Raw genomic sequence first — 18,341 nt, forward strand, 5'->3', positions numbered from 1 at the left:
GAGAGCCCAGGACTGAGCAAGGGCAGGGTGGGCTGCAGGACTGGAGGGAGGGACTGGGAGAGAGGAACGGGACTGGAAGAGAGGGACTGGGAGGCAGGATCAGGGCCAGCTCCTCGTGCAGCCGCGGCTTCTCCTTCTCCTGAAGGAAAGGGGGCCTGGGAGGCCTCAGCCTACAGCGCCGCCATCTTGGCTTGGCCGCCATCTTGGCCGCCATCTTGGCCGCCATCTTGGCCGCCATCTTGGCCGCCATCTTGGCCGCCATCTTGGCCGCCATCTTGGCTTGACCGTGATAAATGTACACAATACACATGGTATAAATATATATTTTTAATATATATTATACATATATATTTTTAATATATACATATATATGCATACATATGTATATACACATATATATTTTTAATATATATGTGTCTCTATATATTATATACATATATATTATGTAGATATATATGTATATATACACACATATATAATATATATTTAATATATAGTTTTATATATAAAAATATAGATTTATATCTATATTTTTATATATATTTATATCTATATATCTATATAGAGAGTGTATAAATATAAATAAATAAATAAAAATGTATAAATAGTATATAAATAAAAATAAATAAAAATAACTATAAATATAAATATAATTATAATTATAAATGTAGCTATAACTATAACAAATACAACTATACATATAAATAATAAATATAATAGAAATATAAATTCCAAATCTAAATATACATATAAATATAAATATTCTATAGAATAGATATACAGTGTAAATGTAAATACAATGTAATTAGAAGTACTATATATATGCTATATATACATCTATAATAGATAAAAAATATAAATATATATACGTCTCAAATGCCATGTATGTGATATATAAATTTTACATGTACATGATACATAAATTTTATATGCATGGTTCCACATATTTATTTCTGTAGATATTTCATTTATATGCATATAAAATACTGTACATAGCACATAAATTTTATATGTGTAGTTTTATATCTGGGTGTTTTAATATCTGTGTATTTTAATATCTGTATAGTTAATATATATGTTACATACATTTATAATATATATATAAATATACACATAAATATAAATATATATATATATAATTCATCCACATAAAATAGCATAGTATATACAGTATATAAAAGTGTATTTTCTACTTCTATACAATATATAGAGGTATGCATAAAGGAGTGAACAAATATATATATTATGTTAATTTAAATATATATACACTGTTTTATATATTTTTGTATATATCTTCTAAGTGTATATTTATATCTATTAAAAATTTATACATCTATGCAGCTTTTATTTATATATATAGCAAAATATGTATTTATACATAAATATACACACATATATATACAACTTTTATTTATATATACATATAATAAAATAAATTTTATATACTATTACAACAAGCCATGGGCGTTTCCTTCTCTTTCCATTGGTGACCTCATTGAATATTTCAAAGCAGCTCATCTGTGCTGATGGAGCAGCCAGGGCTTCTCTGTGCCAGGGCCTCCCCACCCTCACAGGGACGGATTTTCCCCAATGTCCCACCCCAAACTCCTCCAGGGACAGGTGAAGAGGCCTCGAGCATCGCGGGGGGACAGGGAAGGTTGGTGCTTTGCCATGGCCACAGTGGGTGCGGCCTGCGTTGAGCGTGGCTGGGATGCAAACCAGCCCTTGCGTGTAATTACCAGGCTTAATTAGCTCCAGCTGCAAACACGGACGGCTGGTCTGGAATTCAAGCTGTTGGAATCTGAGGTATTGATGATCCTGAGATTGTAGAAAGTCTCTGTCTGTCAGCCCCGCTGCCAAAGCAGAAGCCATAATTGGTCTGTGCTGTTTCAAGGTTGTTTATTCTGTTTATCTCTAACATGTTCTGCTGCCCTGCCGCAGCTCTGTCCTGCAGGGCAGCGTGTGGGGCTCTGCCCTCAGTGGGATGGTACAAACATTAAATACCACAAACTACCTGTGCTGGATTTACAATAACGTGCCAATATCTGTCACCTACGTTGGACAGTGTGTCCCCAGCCTGAACCAACAGAAAAATGCCAACACCACAGTGAAACATGGAGGGCATGAAGAAGGAGAAAAAGGACAAGGCACACCCAATTTCCTCCATCTTGTCCCCTTTGGACCCCTAATCTAGAATCCTAAAATTTTACTTTTGCACCCGTGCCACACTTAATTATTACTGATATCAAACCCTCAGAGCTTGTAATTCATCCTGTAAGATTGAAAACTCTTTTCCATGGGCAGAGATCACAGCCAGTGTCTCTGGGGGCTCTGTCCAGGGGGGTTCCTGACCCCTGCCAGGGTCCCAGCCCTGCCAGGGCAGCCAGAGGGAAGATCTGGATTCCCACGAAAGTCACAGAGAGAACTTTGGTACAGGTTTGAGGTGGTTTGGATGGGCAAGAGATGCAAATTCCAACATGGCGTGGAAGATCTTCCATTCCCGGCCTTCTGTGTTTCCTGGGGGTCACCTGTGTCCAGGTGTCTCCTGTGTCCAGGTGTCTCCTGCAAGCTCTGGAGTGCTCAGCTGAGAACTAAAAACACGCCATGGCCTGAGGGATGGGGTTGTAACTCATGGTTTGCTCACCCCAAGCTGACCTGGCCGCCCTGAGGTCCAACCTGACCACGAGAAGGAACCAGAGGTTCGACATTCTGCCTAAAAATCCCATACTTGAGAAACTTCCTGTCCTTTCCCCACGGCACAGGCTACAAGTGGCTTAAAGGTTTGAGTTTCCAGCCCCAGGGGAAGCCTCAAGTGGTAGAACCCCGGAGCAGCAGAGAAGAAACCTCAGGCAGGTAGAAAATCCAAAAGTTTTGTACCCCTAAAGCCAGGACCACGAGGAGCTCGAGCTCAGCAGGGTTAATTAACACAAACGAAACAAAGGAGCAAGCACGGGGAAGTCCTGGAAAACTGTCCCAGAGCTGTGGAGTGAGGATTGTTCCCAGGGGCAGACGTGACGTGCGGGAGGGATGGCTCAGTCCTGAGGGCGAGTCTGGAGCAGGGACAGAACAAAGAGCCCGTTGGGGGAATGGACTTGGCAGGGGCTGGCGGGGCTGACATGAGGAGTTATTGTCTTCTGATGAATGCTCTCACTAATCCCCACGTCTGAGGACAAATAACGCTGTGTTTTGGAGGAGCTTCCTGGTTCCTGCCCTTCCCAACCCCATGGATTGAGATGCTGAGCTCTCGCCCAGGTGAGCTCAGGGAGGAGCAAGGGCTGAGCTCGCAGAATTCACAGAATCACCAGGCTGGAAGAGACCTCATCGAGTCCAACCCAGCCCCAACACCTCAACTCAACCCTGGCACCCAGTGCCACATCCAGGCTTTGTTAAACACACCCAGGGATGGGGACTCCACCACCTCCCCGAGTTCCCTCTGCCCTGAGCAGCCACCACTCACCCCGCGGTGACAGCAGGGACAGGACAAGAGGCCACATCCCCAGGCTGTGCCAGGAAAGGGTCAGTTGGAACATCAGAAGGAATTTCTCCATGGAAAGGTGAGCAGGCCTTGGCAGGGGGGTTTGGAGTCCCCATCGCTGGAGGTGTCCATGGAAGGAGTGGGGATGGCACTTGGTGCTCTGGGCTGGGTGACAAGGTGGTGATTGGTCACAGGTTGGACTCGGTGATCCTGGAGGGCTTTTCCAACCTCAGGGATTCTGGGATTCTCTGAGCAGGCGGACAGATGAGACCACTGACCCTCCAGGAGGTCCCCAATCCACAGTGATGGATTTGCAAATACACTGGATTCATGGACTTTGACTTCTTGTTGTCCCTGGAGTGACCCAGCCTGGCTCCCATCTCCACTCCTGGCTCCACAGCATCCAGGCTTTTTGCTGGGAACAGGCTCTGCCCTCCTGGACCCTCCTGGACCCTCCTTGGGCCATCAGGTGCTGTTTGAAGGGCATTGTTTGGCACTGCCAGATGAGAAAGGGAAGGCTTTAGAACTTCGTCCTGGCTCTGTTCCCGTTCCCCGCTGCACATGGAGCATGGGAAGAAAATCCATAGCCCAGGACTGCTGTAAGTCCATAGCCCAGGGCTATGATTTATCTCATCAGTCACCCTGTCCCAGGAAAAGAGACTCCAAGGGAACAGCGAGCACAGCTCACAGTCCCAGAGATCTCTGCTGGTGCCAAGGAGTTCAATGTTTGCATTAAAATTAACTGAAAAAAAAAGAGTTACTGCAACTCCTTTAAAAACCTTCTGCAGGGGTTTTCTATTCCCTTTCTACCCGGGAATAATTCTCCTTTTCCCTGCCCCAGTCACTTTGGGGAGGGCAAAGCAGTGGGAGGAATGCAGAATTCCTTTGTGAAGACTCACCAGGGAGCTCTGCCTGGACACTCACAGCTGTGCTCTCCCTGCTCAGGCTCCTCAGAATGTTTTGCTGGGGCTTTCCAAGAACAAAGATGTTTTGGGAGATGATCACTGATAGGCAGATTCCAGCGTGGATCCAGTGGGAGTCCTGAGCTGTGCACCTGACTAGAACTGGGTAGGGCTTGTCCAAACAAGATGCCCCTCATCACCCTCAGCTTTTCTCCCTGCAGACAGAAAATAAATGTTAACAGGAGCTCCCACCCTGCTGAATTTCATCTGTGGGTTTCCAGCAGTAGGGAAAGGGATCAGGGAGAAGGGAGGTGACCAACTCCACAACATCAACAGCTCCCAAGCCCTGGTTGGCATCCAGAGATGAGCTCCTGCTCTTCCAGGCTCATGGCACAGCTCATGAACAGCAGATCAGAAGGAATAAACCATTAAGAACAAATTTATCAATGCCTGATCCAGAGCCCTTTGGTGTCGGCAGGGAGATTGGGATGGGAGCCTGGGGTTGGCAAGCAGCCCTGAGCACCAGCAGTCCCCCAAAATCTGCATCCCCTCGGGCTCCTGGAGTGGCCCAGAGCTCATCCCCACTGTCCCTCCCAGGCTGCCCCATGGCTTTGCTCTTTATTTATCCCAGATCCTTTATTATACCCCAGATCCTGTGCATTTCCCAGGATCTCAGCTCCTCACAGAGCTCTCCCAGGGAGGAATCACATCATTTTTCAGGAATCAGGGAGCTTGTGTGTCTCCAGCGTGCCCAAACCCATCTGTAAATTCAACAAAAAGCTGTGTTCCCTGGGACAGCTCATCCTCCCTTCTCCCCACGACTCTCCCTGTCCTGCCCATTCCCGGAAATCATCGAATTCCCAGCTCCAGAGCCAAGATCCCACATTTCTCGGGATTTGGTCATTGGCATGTGACGCTGTCAGGGTTGGGCTGAAAACAGCAGCACTTCCAAAACCCATCCTGGGCCTGGAGAAGGACACAGAGGGACCAGCTGGCTGAAAGACACCAGCCAGGAGGGATCCAGGTTGGTTTGGAAGCTTTTGTTTGGCTTTAAAGTCCAGCAGGGAAAGATCTCACCCACCTTTTTCCTCTCTGAACACCTTCAGCACCCACTTTTCTCACTCCATGGCATTGAGAACGTGCTGGATAACACAGCCACGAGCGTGGAGGGCAAACCTGGGCATTTCAGAGGCAGCTCCAGAACCCTCCCATCACCCCCAACCTCTGCTTCCAACCTGGAGGGAGATAAAATATTCCCAGCTAATGGGTTTCCATATAAATATGAGGAGCTGCCCTCCCCACCAGTTTACTCAGTGCCCTGACCCCTGTCTGGGTTCACAGGGAAGCTGTGGGAGGTCCCCAGGTTTTCCAAAGGAGAGATGGACACCCAGGAGCTGATTGATGGACCCAAAGGGGCTGTTGGAGGGAGCAGCGCTGGGGAGGGATTACCAGGAGATTTAGCAGCTCAGGTGGATTAAGGGTGATTTGTCAGTTGTCTGCCCTGGGTCTCCACCAAAGACAAAAAAACCTCAACCAAAAAGCAGCCAAAACCCAACCAAAAAGGGCTGAAAAACACTCAGGAGGTAAAACCACAGCTGGCCTTGGGGTTTGAAGGGTTGAGCTCAGCTGTGGCTCTGGTGGGAGCGAGCAGTGGGTGAAAACCCGAGGCTGACACCTCATTTTTCTGCTCCATGGAACCCCCTGAGCTGGAAAGGACCCAGCAGGACGCCGGGGTCCAGCTCCTGTCCCCGGGCTGTGCCTCCATGTGCCGCCAGCCCGGGTGTGACCGCGGCTCCCAGCCCAAACCGGGCCCGTTCCCGCAGCTCCCTCCCCACGGCCCAGCTGGATCCCAGCCCCGTCCTCCCGGCAGTGCCCCCAATGAGCTCCAGATGGGGGGTGGGTGTGCAGGGGCTGCTCTGGGGGGAGGAGGAGGCAGCCGAGGCTGCTCTGCTGCTTTTATCTGCCTGGCTTTGTTTATGGGAAGGGAATCGGCGCGTGGCTGCCAAGGACTGACTCTGGCGAGGGCACCCCTCCAGGAACGCTGTTACTGCTGTCACATGGAGCCCCCCCAGCTCCAGCAGCTCCCCAGCACCACCAGCCGTGGCTACAGAGTTCAAGGAGTGGCCACTGATGGCTGGGGAAGCTCCCAGAGCGTCCCAGTGGGCGGCTGAGCTGCAGGGACAGCACGGCCTGCCCTGCTCTGACCCTTCCCACGGCCGTGTCCTCCTCGGGGACAGAGCTCCAGCTGGCTCTGGGGTACCCCAAAGGCTCTGAGTCCCCTCCTGGCTGGAATCCTGCGGCTGTGAGATGGGCAGGCCCAGTGTGGCTGCCCCCGGAGCCCTGGCAGTGCCCGAGGCCAGGCTGGGCAGAGCTTGGAGCCAGCTGGGGCAGCGGGAGATGCCCCTGCCATGGCACTGGGTGATCCTTCCAGCCCAAACCATTCCAGGATTCTCTTCTGGGCTGCAGGAGGCTTCTCCCACACCTCAGAGCTCCTGAAGGCCCCGCTGTGGGCACCAGGGACTCAGGGCTGGGCGCTGCAGAGGAAAATCGCCACGGCAGCAGAGCCCTGGGGCTGCAGAGGGCACAGCTGGCCTGTGCTGCCCATGGGTGTCCTGCTCCTGGAGAGCTCTGCTGGGTTTGGGGCAGGGTTGGAGGCCAAAAACTGGCAGAGGCTGAAGCCCCAAGTCCCACAAAATGGGGCTGGTGTGTTTTCCCTCACAGCCCTGCTGATGGATAATTGGACTGAGAGCAGCCAGCATCTGCTCAGGGTTATTTGTTGCCTTTAGGAGGCCAGCTTTATTGGGAATTATTTTTGTCTTATTTTTGGTGCCTGTGTTGGGTCTGAGCTGTGGGAACATCTGGATGCACCAGCATCCCCTGTGTGAGGTGTCAGATGTTGGCCAGGCAAAGGCAGCCCTGGGCTGGGCTCTGCCAGGAGAGCATCCTGCACTCCCCAGGCTCCACCAGGAGCTCTTTGCCATTTGACAAGGGCTTGGAGGACACAGGGAATGGCTTCCCAGTGCCACAGGGCAGGGCTGGATGGGATATTGGCAAGGAATTTCTGGCTGGGAGGGAGGGCATGCCCTGGCACAGGGTGCCCAGACTGCCTCTGGATCCCTGGCAGTGCCCAAGGCCAGGCTGGAGCAGCCTGGGACAGCGGAAGCTGTCCCTGTCCGTGGGGTGGAATGAGATGAAATTTAAGCTCCCCCCAAGCCATTCTGGGATTCTGTGATTCAACAGCCACGTCTACAGTGAGGATAAAACAACATCCTGAGCTCTGCAGGCTCCATGAGTCACCTCAGCACGGAATTCCTCCCCCAAAACCAAAGGACCCTCAGCCATATCCCTCTCCCCTGAATCCATCAGCTGGCTTCTCCGGTATCGCTCTCCCTCCTCCGTGTCATCGGGAAGGAATTTGGGCTCTCTTTGAGAATCAGAGAGGGATCAGAGCAGCAGTGGAAGCCCCTGACCACAAAGATTTCGGCAGGGCTTTCAAACCCTCCTCGCTCGTGTGGCCTCTGGCCAAGGACCTGCTCCTGCCTGGGCATCCCCAGCCCCACTCATAAATCAAAGCATTCCAGCCCCTGCCTCCTCTTGGCCTCCATGAACGCTCACAGAGGTTTCTTCTTTAAAAAATTTCATCTGGGCAATTGTTCAAAAATGTTAAAATTACCTGCTCCTTTTATTCTCTAATGACAGCCTGTGGAGGAGTAATTTAAGCCAGACGTGAAAATGTCTGGTTTAAGGTTAAAAAGTCCCCCAAGCTGAACTTTATCCAGCAGCAGCCACGAGAAATCAACTTGCACGGTGTTAATTTTTGGTTCCTCTCATTAATGAAGCCATAGAGGATCACAGCCCAGGGGCATCCAGCTCTGTCTTCACATCTTCAGTGCAAAGATTAATCTGGTTTCATGTTTAATCTGGTTTCATGTTTAATTTATTTCCATGTTTAATCTGGTTTCATGTTTAATTTGTTTCCATGTTTAATCTGGTTTCATGTTTAATCTGGTTCCTGGAACCAGATCCTTGTGAGGATTGAAAATCACAGAATCATGGGATCGTTAGGGTTGGAAAAGAGCTGCAAGATCAAACCCAGCCCGTGACTCAGTGTCCCCACTCCCACTAAACGTGAAGTGCCTCGTGGATCCCTCTGGATCCCCCTGGATCCCTTCCAGCTCAGGAGATTCCATGATGATGAGGATGAGGATGATGATGGTGATGATCCTGTCCTTGTCTCCTGCAGTGACATTTCTGAGAATCCTCCAGCCCGTGAGGAAAAATCGCCACCTTAGGTGCCAAATCCATAACCCAAAAGTTTCAAAGCAAGGAAACGAACGTGCCTCTACCCCCAGCTGGTTTATTCCAGCGGTTTTCTGGGAATTCTTATGGTTTCTCCTCAGCCATTACTCACTCCCTGCCTGTGACACCTCAATGGGGAATGGGGCAACATCCCCACAGCTGTGCCCAGCCCCGAGGCGGCGCATCCCGAGCTCCTGCCCGCTCCATGAGCCCTGAGTGCTTCCAGGTGGGACCATCCCGCTCCTGCTGGGCCAGGGATGGGAGCCAGAGCCTCCCTGTGAGCAGATGTCCCAGAGGGAACGTTCCAGCCTCCAGTTCCCCCATTAAAAACGTGTTGGGAGGGATTTGATAACTGGGTTTGACGGAGGGAAGAAATCCCTGCGGGTCCTGGCAGCGCTGAGGATTTACGAGCTGGGGCTTCGCTTTGGGTTGCTCTGCCTGATCCTGGTATGTAGGAAAGGAGCAAAAAAAAAAACAAAACCCCAAAACAAGGAGGGATGGTGTCTGCATTCCTGCTGCCTGAATCAGAGCGGTTTCCTGGCAGATCCAGGCCCTCCCCAGCTGCAGGGATGGGGAAGGTGCAGCAGTGGCTGCGCTGAGAGGGTCACCCCGTCATCCCCAGAGCCACATCCTAAACCCACTCCACTCTCCTTCTCCTCTTCCTCAGGGCTGCAAATTCTCCCCCATCACTCATGAACCAGTTTTAGGGATTTGGTGGAAGTTCTGTCGCAGTTTGTTAAAGGGCAGAGTCTTCCCAATCCTTTTCCTTCCCAATCCTCTTCCTTTCCAATCCTTTTCCTTCCCAATCCTTTTCCTTCCCAATCCTTTTCCTTCCCAATCCTCTTCCTTCCCAATCCTTTTCCTTCCCAATCCTTTTCCTTCTATCCAATGTGGGGTTGAGGGAGGTTTGGGATCAGCCCAACCTACCTGAGGTACCCCTCAGGATGCTTTCCAGGTATGGAAAGCATCCCCTGAAGTTGGGAAAGAAGGGCAGAGGAATCTCCCAGCCCTCTGCCTTCCTGCAGGGTGTGAACAGCTCCCAAAAATGCCCCAGTTGTTGGAACTCAAAATGTCCCTCAGACATTTTTGGAGGTTCCAGGCCCTGGTCGGAGGCATTTTAGACCCATGTGGCCACCAAACCCCGAGGTGGGCTCTGAGGAGCCAGCCCGGGGCTGAGCATCTCCTCTGGGCCTCGGAGCTTCCTCCTCCTCCTCTCCCTCCTCTCCCTCCTCACCTGCTCCAGCCCACGCCGCCGAATTTCAGCGCTCCCACCTGGTCCCTCACTCCATGCCTGACACAGGCACGTTTGCCTGGTGTTTCTCTTCTAGGCAATATAAAAATGAAAGGAGAAAAAATTATAAGTTATTTCAAAGCTCTTAGCTTCAAAAACATCCAAACCAAATTTAGGCAGTGGAGCCATAAACGTTGCTTTTATTGCACACACAAAATTACCCTCTGCAATATGATTCCTCTCAATTTATGGTTCTCCCACAGCTATTAATTCAGCCCAGGTCTTTTCTTCTTCTTTTTATTTTTTTATTTTTAATTTTTTTTTTATTTCCCCCCTACTTTAAGTCAAATAATTCATAAATACTTCACTCTGGAGTGTGCTTTATGAGCATTATTATGATCACTTGAATGTGGAAACGCCTGTGAAGTTATTACGAGAGTTTTAATACAGCACAGACTCCCCAGAGGGGCAGAACAACTCCATCACACTCCAGAGGGAAGAGCCCTCTTGTGAGGCTCTTTATTTGCCCAAATAATCAGGATTCTGCAGCCCAGACATCCCTGAATCCAGTCAATCACAACCCTGGCCTGGGTTTTAGTTTTGCTGTCGCTGGCCAGAGTGAGATGAGGGTCAGGCCTGCAGGTCCCCATGAGATCTTCAGACCTAAACACAGGGAAAAAAAAAGCTATAAAAATATTTTAAAAATAAAAAATGGTCAGGGGAGCAGCAGCAGGGCCATTGGATTATTGGGTTGGGTGATCTTAGAGGTCTTTTCCAACCTGATTCTATGATAAAACGTGTAGAAGAGCAGGTAAATTAATTCCCTGGATTTCCCAGATGTGAAGGAGGCCTGGAAAACCTGGATTGCCCTGGTGTGAAGGCAAACACAATTTTTCTGTCATCCTGGCCCTCATCACACGCTGCTGACAGCCAGAAATTCGCTCACAGGGGTGAAAGTCAGAGCTGGAAACCTCTGGAGTATTTTAGGGAAAGAGAGAACCTGAGAGCCCTGAAAGCACACCGAGGTGGGAAGGGGAATTCACAGAATGAAATGGATTTTCTGGCACGGCTGAGCCTTTCCGCAGGGTATCCTGAACAAGGGGCTTTGCACATTCCCTGCATTCTGCATTTCCCCTCCTCATTCTCCCGTGTGAACCTGTCGGAACCCCGGCCTGGTTCAGGGGCTCCGTGTGCTGGCAAAGTTTTTCTTCCAACCCGTATTTCTAAAGAAAACTCAGCAGCCTCTTGTTGTTTGGTCTCAAGGCAGTTTATTGCAAGTTATCAAAAAGATTTTCTTCTCTGGCTGCTGTGGTTTGCTCACAGCTCAGGCAGAGACACACACACACCCTGACATCCTCTCTGACTCCGACTGCTTCTTCTCTCCCTGCCCAGGGCTGTGCTGTCTTTTATATGGTACATTATGTGACACATGTTTACAGATTTTCTTTAATACTACCTATATTAAATGGTGTTTTTCTATTCTAAACCAATCCATAAGTGCAAACATTATCAAGAACATGGAGATAAGGAAGAAGAAAGAGGAGGAACAGGACCGGCCTACATTCTTCTATCTTAAAACCCTTGACCCCCATGTACAAAGTAAAACCCCCCTGTACAGGTGTTAAAACCCCTTTGTACAATACTAAAAACTTTTTCTCTTTACTTTGTAACTACTTCCACTATAATATCTAAACCTTTGTCACTTCTTGTTTTACCTGCAAAGTTGGTAAATCGTTCCATGGTTCAAACCCAAAATCACAGCTGTTTCCAGCTGCCTGCCAGGGTCTCAAATGCTTCTGAGCTGGGCCTGGAACCTCCAAAAATGTCTGAGGGACGTTTTGAGTTCCAAGATAAACCCATCCCTGAGAGCAGCCAAACATGGGTGGGAGCTGTTTGGATTCCCCAGGAGGGGCTGGGGGTGTCACCCCCCCAAAACCCCGGGATCTTCCCCAAGACCACCCAGGCAGGGCTGCACAAGGAGCCCGGCAGCTGCTGCTGGAGCACCACTGCTCCCCAGGAAATTCATCTTTTTCCCTGGAAAGGACTCCCCCAGTAATCACCTTCATACCTCCAAGGTGTCTCCCAGCCACGGAGGTGCAAATATTTATCCATACTTGGAATTGCAGCCCGAGGCCTGGCTAAGTGTTCCCAGACTCTTGAGCAGTTGTTGTTTTAAGACCTGAACCGTGGACACCTGGCTGGAATTAATCAGGGAGCAGGGAGAGAGCCCTAATTAACCCTTCCCACATCCATGTCGTGGGGCAGCCTGTGTCACCTGTCAGCAGCCTGAGAATCCCAAAGCCAGGAATGTCCTTCCCTGCTCAGGGCAGGGGCTGGGGACAGGATTTATCCCCGTGAGCAGCAGGAATAAATGTTTAGGAGCAGATAACAGAACACAAGAGCAGCTCCTGTCAGCATCCAGGAGGAGCTGGAGCATCTCCTCGAGGGACAGGATCCACTTTGCACAGCGTGGTTTTGAGTGGGAGGACTGGATAATTCAAGGAGGAAAAAATTCCTTCATTAGATTGGATGTTGGGGAAAAGATCTCCACCAAAAGGGTGGTGGTGGAGTGTCCATCCCTGGAAGCGTTCAAAAAACGTGGATGTGGCTCTTGGGGACACGGTTTAGTGGTGGCCTTGGCAGTGCTGGGTTGATGGTTGGGCTCCAGGATCTCAGAGGGCTTTTCCAAGCTTAACAATGGCATGATTCCACGGCTCTGAGGATTTCACATCACCCACAGCTCCCCACAGAGACCAAAAACCTCAGCAAACCCTGGCAAAGGCATCAAGCCCACAGCCTCTCCCATTCCAGCTCCTCTCCAGCCCCACTGGCTGACCCCAGGAGGGGACAAAAATCAGGGAACAGGGACAAACACTGGCACAAGTTTCCTTTCCTGCTCCACCAGAGACAGAATTGACCCAAAAATTGGTTCTGTGCAGGGCCAGGGGTTGGAGCTGCTGATCTTTGTGGGTCTCCTGCAGCTCAGCCCATCCCATGGATAAAACCCAGCCTGGAGTTGGCTCTCCTCGATGGGAACCAGGACGAGCCCAGCTAAACCTGGCTTAAAACAGAGCCAGGACAGAGTGGGGACCCCAAAACTGCAGCTGAGCAGGAGACACCTCCTCCACGGGGCAGCAGCAGTGCCAGCAATCCATGGGAATCCTCCCCAAATCAGGAGGGAAGCTTTGTTTTCTCTGCCGCTCACCCATCACATCCCCGTGCTGCAGAGCAATCCCGGCTGTCAAACTTAATGCAGCAGAAAACCCCCAGCTTTATAAAAAACCCCAAGTTTATATCCTAAAGCACAGGGGGAAGCCCTTCCTGGCTCTGTTCTGCAGGAATTAGCCCGTTCCAACCTGGGAAAGTTGCATTCCTGCCCCATGTCGGTTTTCACGGCCCATTTGCTTCAATTTCCCTCCCTCCACAACTCCAGGAGCTGGAAAAATGTGGGGACAGAGTGGATTTGGGAGGAGCTGGGAGCTGCTCGGAGCTGGGAGAGGATGGGGAAGGGGAAAAGTAGAAGATGAGAGAAAAGCTCCGAGGGAATATTTGGGGAGGAATTAACGAGAAGGCGGCGTTGGGGTGGGGAGAGGACGTGGGTGGGGTGGAGGAAGGGTCAGGCCCGGCCATCCATCCATCCCCACCCGCACCTGAGCAGGATCAGGCTCCTCTCCTCTCCTGAGGTGGAGCAGTTTGGGCGTCCAGGTCATCCACAGAGCTGAACTGGCTGCCCCAGAGCCAGGAGCAGGAAATGACCCCAAAAATGAGCCAAGGGGCGTGGTCCTCACACAGGACCCCTGACTGCTTCTCTTCAGCAATGACCAGGACAAGGTCTGTCAGAATCTGGGGTATTGATGATTTTGAGATTGTAAAAGTCTCTGTCTGTCAGCCCCGCTGCCAAAGCAGAAGCCATAATTGGTCTGTGCTGGTTTCAAGGTTGTTTATTCTGTTTATCTCTAACATGTTCTGCTGCCCTGCCGCAGCTCTGTCCTGCAGGGCAGCGTGTGGGGCTCTGCCCTCAGTGGGATGGTACAAACATTAAATACCACAAACTACCTGTGCTGGATTTACAATAACGTGCCAATATCTGTCACCTACGTTGGACAGTGTGTCCCCAGCCTGAACCAACAGAAAAATGCCAACACCACAGTGAAACATGGAGGGCATGAAGAAGGAGAAAAAGGACAAGGCACACCCAATTTCCTCCATCTTGTCCCCTTTGGACCCCTCATCTGTATGTTGGTGTATGTTGAAACCCGATTTACACGTAAAAGGATGTGGCTCTACCAGGAGATGGGACATGTCTGGAGAGATACAGGGGGGACCCCAGGTGCTGATCATCGTGTGAACGACCCGGGATGGATATCATGGACCTGAGATGGATATCATGGACCTGGGATGGATCTCATGGACCTGAGATGGATATCATGGACCTGAGATGGAGATCATGGACCTGGGATGGATATCATGGATCCGAGATGGATCTCATGGAAATCCTCAAGCAGATCCATGTGAATGCAGCGTTCCCATAAATTTCATCAAGGGATTCACCAACTCCTGACACCGAATTGTTCTTCTTCATCACCAAAAAGGAAAATCTTATTAACCTATGGACTCTGAATAGAAGAAAAGACTGATTGCTGAAATCTTGGCCTCAGGTGGAATTTTCCCTATAAAAACCGCTTGTGCCAGGATGGAGGTGTGGGCATAGAGGAAAACCTCTGCTGAGGCTGACTTCTTGTTGCACACCCAGGGCCAACCCCGGGCTCGGCTCTGTTCTTTCCTTGTGGCTGGCTAGATAGAATTTGATTGCAAAATGAATATTTTATTTTTTCATATTAATTTTTGGCTGGACAAATTTTCATTCATAACACTAGAGAGACTGAAAACAGCAGGAACTTGCAAAATCTGCATCCTGCACGGCCAGCCCCACCCGAGCAGGTGTGGCAGCAGCCAAGGAACGGGATCTCCTCACCAGGGCGACCTCACACCAAACAATCCCCGCCCGAGGCAGGCTCAGCCAAACCACCCCAAACCACCCCAAACCACCCCAAACCACCCCAAACCACCCCAAACCTCCCCTGTTTCTGCTTTTCCCGGGATTCTCCTGCCCAGGGATGTCCGAGGGGCCAGGGGAGGGAGGATTTGCTGCTGATCACCAGGCTGGGGGTGAAGTTTGGCTCGTGGTGAGATGTAAACAAGCCCCGGAGCAGGTCAGACCCTGGTGCCCCCTGAGCACGAGTGCTTTCACTCGGAATAAACACCAGCCAGGGTCAGCGCCACAATCTCTCCCAGATGCTTTTGGGGGCCTGATTTAAAACTTCAAACCTAAAGTTGGGGGGGTCAAGTAACCCCCACCCACTGCTTTGTCTCTCCAGAGTCAATTTTCACCCCAAAAACACCGCCCAAGGATGGTTCCTCCAGGAGGTTCTGCTCCTCCACAGTCCCAGGCTGCTCCAAAGCCCATCCAGCCTGGCCTTGGACACTCCCAGGGATTTCCCAAAGCCTGGACTGTGCAAACAGCCGCTCTGGCCTTTAGGGATTCAATTAAAAAATTAGGAAATTCAAGATTTTTCCTCTTTAGGCCAACCCAGAATGAAACCTTCCCATTTGTCCCAACAAAATATTTTTCTTTTTTTTTCAAATTGTGTCAATGAACACATCTTGTTCTCCCCAGAATAAAACATTTCTGGGTTTGCAAATGCATCTTTGAAGGCTCTTGTGGTCCCCTGCTTTTTTTAATTAAAGGCAGGCAGATTTCAACTGGGAAATGCCACGGCTCAATAAAAGGCAAAGCGTTTAATTTCAAGCATATCTCAAACAAAGCTGCAGCTTTTCATCCCCAAAATACTCCTTTTGGTTTTGCTTCAAAGTTGTAAATAATTTCAAAGGACCCAAAATAGCTTTTATTTTCCTTACAACAAATGTTTCATCTTAATTTCAGTGTGCCAAGCTTCCAGTGATGGGAGCCAGGCTGTTCCCAGAGGTGCCCAGTGAGTGGACAAGAGGCCAGGGTGTGAGTGGAGACCCAGAAATTCCCTTTAAACAGGGAAAATTTGTGTTTTAGGGTTTATTGGGGGGGTTTTTTGTTGTTTTTTTGTTTGGTTTGGGGTTTTTTTTGTTGTTTGTTTTGTTTTGTTTTGTTTTGTTTTGTTTTGTTTTGTTTTGTTTTTTACTTCAAGGTGGCCACATGCTGGAGCAGATTGGGCAGGGCAGTTTGGAGTCTCCATCCTTGGAGAGAATCAACTCCTGACCTGGAGGAGGGAGCCCACGGGAAAGTCATGAGCATCAACAAGAACCTTCCAGAACCCAAAGGGGCTCCAGGAGCGCTGGAGAGGGATTTGGGATGAGGGATGGAGGGACAGGACACAGGGAATGGCTCCCGCTGCCAGAGGGCAGGATGGGTGGGAGATTGGGATGGAATTCCTGGCTGGGAGGGGGGTGAGGCGCTGGGATGGCATTCCCAGAGCAGCCGTGGCTGCCCCTGGATCCCCGGCAGTGCCCAGGGCCAGGCTGGAGCACCCTGGGACACTGGAGCTGTCCCTGCCATGGGTGGGTTTTTTAAGATCCCTTTCCACCCAAACCAGCCTGGAATTCTGGAATATCGGCTGTCGGAAAAGCCACCCGAGCCTGCCTTTAAGGAGCAGCAGATTGCGGTTTGGGGGAAATTCGCAATTCCTGCTTTTCCCTTGGAGAAATCCCGCGGGATTTTTTTTTTTTTTCTTTTTTTTTTTCCCTGCATCCATCTCCTGGTGCGCGGGGACCTCTGCAGCCCGAGCCGCGCATCGCCCGCGGCGGGGAGGGATCCACGGCGGGAGGGATCCACTGGGAGGGATCCACTAGGAGGGATTCACAGCCGAGAGGGATCCATTGAATGGATGGATCCACTGGAATGGATCCACAGCTGGGATGGATCCGCGGCTGGGAGGGATCCATGGCTGGGATGGATCCATGGAAGGGATGGATTCACAGCTGGGATGGATCTGCTGGGATGGATCCACAGCCAGGAGGGATGGATGGCAGGGAGGGATCCACAGCTGGGATAGATCCATGGCAGGGATGGATCTGCTAGGATGGATCCCTTGGAATGGATCCACAGCAAGGATAGATCCATGGCCGGGATGGATCCCCCTCCGGGATGGATCCCCCGGGATGGATCCCCTGCCGGGATGGATCCCCCTCCAGGATGGATCCCCCGGGATGGATCCCCCTGGATGGATCCCCCAGGATGGATCCCCGGGATGGATCCCCCGGGATGGATCCCCGGCATGGATCCCCCGCCCTCCCGCGGCTCCGGGGCCGCTCCAAGAGCCGCTGCCATCCCGGGTTTCTGAGGCAGAAAAGGAATTCGGGGGCTCTGGGTCGCTTTGGAGTGTCCCCATCAGCACCGCCTGAAAATCAGCAGCAAATCCAGGGAAATAAAAGGAGGATGCGCCCATGGAGCATTTCCCTTCAGTTCGGGAAAAAAAACCGCTTTCAGGTAACACAGAAACTATTTATTCCAAGGGAAAGTGCATGTGGAGGAGAGAAAAACTGGGAAAAGGTAAAAAGAACTGCTTGGGGAAGCAGCCGGCACCGGGAGGGCTCCGGTCCTGCCCCAGCCTCTCCCTCGCCTGGTGCTGCCCCTGCGGATCGGCAGGAGCCGGGCTTGGCACGGAATTCCCGGGATGGCAGCGCTGGGAAAGCCCCTCGGTGCAGTGGGCACAGCTCGGCAGCCCTGAGGAAAGCGGAGCCCCAAAAGGAACATTTTCCCTGGCAGAAGGAGTGGGGCACTGCCAGCCGCCGGCAGATGGCATTCCCAGCCTGGCACATCCAGCGGCTGCTCCCCTGTGCCCAAATCCCAAACCCCACATCCCAGGACACATTTGACATTTCTCATGGAATGATGCACCTAAATCCCAAATCCCAAATCCTACATCCCACAGCCCAGGGCACCTTTCACGTTTCTCAGGGAATGATGCACCCAAACCCCAAATCCCACATTCCAAAGCACCTTTCTCATGAAATGATGCACCCAAACCCCACATCCCACAACCCACATCCCCTTTCTCATGGAATGATGCACCCAAACCCCACATCCCACATCCCAGAGCACCTTTCTCAGGGAATGATGCACCCAAATCCCACATCCCAAACCCCACATCCCACATCCCCTTTCTCATGGAATGATGCACCCAAACCCCACATCCCACATCCCAGAGCACCTTTCTCATGGAATGATCACCCAAACCCCTCCTCAGGAGCAGCTCTGCCGCTGCCGGCATCCCGGGGAACGCTGCGAGCGGAGGCTGTGCCCATCCCCGGCAGCTCCATCCGCCCACCCGGGCACGGATTTGGAGCCTGGCATCCAATTGGAGCGGCGCTGGCACCGGGAGGGCTCCTCTCCCCTCCCTCCCCTCCCTCCCCTCCCTCCTCCAGACCCCCCTGGCCGCCC

At 51.0% G+C, this 18,341-nt stretch overlaps 2 long non-coding RNA genes across 2 annotated transcripts; both read right to left on the reverse strand.

Annotated features, from left to right (window-relative positions):
• Nucleotides 1–395: 395 nt before the first annotated feature.
• LOC140680793 (uncharacterized) lies at nucleotides 396–5,813 on the reverse strand. Its single transcript, XR_012052188.1, has 3 exons — nucleotides 5,459–5,813; nucleotides 4,375–4,592; nucleotides 396–2,591 (listed from the first exon to the last, which is right to left on the reverse strand). It is a non-coding gene; the product is annotated as an uncharacterized lncRNA (long non-coding RNA).
• Nucleotides 5,814–17,381: 11,568 nt separating this feature from the next.
• On the reverse strand, nucleotides 17,382–18,263 carry LOC115490834 (uncharacterized). Its single transcript, XR_003956780.4, has 2 exons — nucleotides 18,112–18,263; nucleotides 17,382–17,624 (listed from the first exon to the last, which is right to left on the reverse strand). It is a non-coding gene; the product is annotated as an uncharacterized lncRNA (long non-coding RNA).
• Nucleotides 18,264–18,341: the final 78 nt, after the last annotated feature.

Source organism: Taeniopygia guttata, chromosome 28 (genome assembly GCF_048771995.1).
Source record: "Taeniopygia guttata chromosome 28, bTaeGut7.mat, whole genome shotgun sequence".
Taxonomy (NCBI): Eukaryota; Metazoa; Chordata; class Aves; order Passeriformes; family Estrildidae; genus Taeniopygia; species Taeniopygia guttata.